This window comes from Zeus faber (assembly GCF_960531495.2).
Source record: "Zeus faber genome assembly, chromosome: 6".
NCBI lineage: Eukaryota > Metazoa > Chordata > Actinopteri > Zeiformes > Zeidae > Zeus > Zeus faber.
In genome coordinates this window covers 27,179,301-27,181,800 of record NC_137201.1, presented here as the reverse complement: position 1 = coordinate 27,181,800, position 2,500 = coordinate 27,179,301, and the positions used below count along the sequence as shown (strand labels likewise).

At 43.7% G+C, this 2,500-nt stretch overlaps 1 protein-coding gene across 3 annotated transcripts in view; it reads left to right on the top strand.

Annotated features, from left to right (window-relative positions):
* Positions 1 to 1,805: 1,805 nt before the first annotated feature.
* LOC307231206 (calcitonin gene-related peptide 1-like) overlaps positions 1,806 to 2,500 on the top strand; it is a 5,791-nt gene continuing 5,096 nt past the window's right edge. For 2 of the 3 annotated variants that reach the window (XM_080001809.1, XM_080001811.1), the window contains exon 1: positions 1,806 to 1,941. The gene's annotated coding sequence lies outside the window, so the exon portion shown is untranslated. Of the gene's footprint in view, positions 1,942 to 2,407; positions 2,453 to 2,500 lie in introns of those variants that run through there. The other variant, XM_080001810.1, reaches the window with a different exon arrangement.

Here is a 2,500-nt window from a genome sequence, read left to right as displayed (position 1 = left end):
TATGACGCAGGCGAGGGGAGGCACCCCCCCCCCCCAGCCCTCCTTTACCTTACTCTGACATATAAACCAACACACACCCTTACAGGCAGACACCATCACTTACAGATAAACACACACACACACACACACACACACACACACACACACACACACACACACGTAACACATGCATATACGACACCGACACACGTGTAAACCCTCTTGGCTGGCACAGACACACATGAAGACACACTCACACACATAGTTTAACACACATTATGTGCATACACACACAGTCCCACATATACCGCACACATTTCATGAATGCATGTATAAATAAGTAAATAAATAAATAATATTCTTGATATTTCAGTAAGATAATAACATTATAAATACAAAATATATTTACAAAACTATATATGTTGTACACACACACACACACACACACACTGAAACACATCTACAAACCCATACTTTTCTTCTATGCGGCATAGATATTTTATCTTTTGCACACAGAAGCAGATGGACATTCAACCCCCCGTACCCACACACACACACACACACACACACACACACACACACAAACACACACACCGCTTAACACTAATAAAAACAAAAGGAATTGAGAGTGCGCGGAGAGCAAACAGTTGTGTAATTGCTTTTGAGAAGTGGCTTATGTCGAAGACTGTCATCGATCTGTGTTAGTGCGGATGGCTTGGTTTACACACACTGTGGGAGTGGGCCCAGGGGCGTCCATGGTCATTACTGAACAAAGAGCAGAACCACTTTGGCATCACAATACTGTGGAATTATTTTTTTTGTTTTAGCAGGGAAGGAAGCTTGACGCGCAGCACAAACTTAAAGTAGTAATCAGGATCACAATCTGTTCATTGGACAGATGTGTTTGCACATCCAAATAACTCCCCTTGGTAAATCGCTGTCATGTTCAGACAAAAGCAGAATAATAAAATTCACATAGACAGGAATACGTAAGATATACTGATGAGTGCAGAATGACTTGACTAGATAAAGGTGTAGGAATTATACTATTTTGGATAGTTTGGAGGACTATTTTGTCTCGTTTGTTTATCCCGATGAATGGAATAGAAAATAAACCAGATCCAGATTAAATACAATGAAAATGTTTATCCTAGCTACACTAAACACAGGATATATTGTTTAATTACCAGAATAGCACAATGTGAACATTTTACATTTGACTTCACTGTGAGTGGTCAACTTTATGCTTATTAGCTTCTGGTTACAGTCCCCTGTTTGAGCTTCAGTGTTAAGAAACTCCAGTGGGCGTATTGCACATTGAGCCTCTGCACTGTGGTAGTAACCAACCAGTATTATGAATGAACAGCTCAGGAGTGTAGTGCACGTCCATTCCCAGTAGATGGCCCCGCCTGCAAGTGCTTTGCCTGGGGGTTGGGGGCGCGGGGGGGGGGGGGCCTTATTGATTTGGCATTTGAAAAATAGCACGCCATGTAACATTTTTTGGAAGTCTCTGAAATATTTATTGCTGATGATGATTTTTTTTCTTCCTCTTTTCCGCGGCCACTTGTATGGCTTGCCTCCTATTTAATTAATGACCTCAACGCATATTTGGGATGGCAAATGGTCCAAATGACTGGTGGATTTTGTGAATGGGGCACTTAGTGACTGAGGAATGACGTCATAGCAAAGCCATATCCCTTATTAGTGTGCCAGGAGTCAGGGGCGATGTACCATTGGCTCGCCGTGGCATCAGAGCAATGCCATTGGCTGACGGCAGATAATTAAACACCTACACAGTCAATGCACAAACCCAAGTGGTGGGATATATAGGCTGGTGCGTTGGCGCTGCATGCAACAGAATCAAGAGTTGCTCTACAAGTTAAGAGAAGTCAACATACAGCGTTTGGTACATAGAGCTACATAGAGATATATATATTTTTTGCAAAGTGATTATCATTAAAGGTAAGTGCAGACTTTTCGTGGCGCTTATACTATTGATGGTGTAGTTGGGTAGCTTTGGGTGACTTTTAACTGTATCTGATGAGCTTTTTGTGTGTGTGTGTGTGTGTGTGTGTGTGGTGTGTGTGTGTGTGTGTGTGTGTGTGTGTGTGTGTGTGTGATCAGTGTAGAAATGGACTGTTAGTGTGTTTGGAAGGCTGCAAGGATTCTAGGGTGCCGTTAAGAAAGACTAGAGTTTGGACGCAGGGGCGGTCACTGTCACTTCACTGCTTACTGTAAGGCAGGAGGGAGAGAGAGAGAGAGAGAAAGAGAGAGAGAGAGAGAGAGAGAGAGAGAGAGAGAGAGAGAGAGAGAGAGAGACGGGGGGGGGGGGGGGGGGGGGGGCGGGGGGACTAAGTGGAAAGTATGAAAGTGAGGGAGAAATTGAGAAGGACACCAGAGAGAGGACGCTGAAAGCGAAGAAAGATGAGAACGACAGAGATGGGAAGAGCAGAGGAAGTTGGATAACCTGCAGGTTTTGACTGTGTGTGTGTATGTGTGTGTGTGTGTGTGTGTCTCTGTG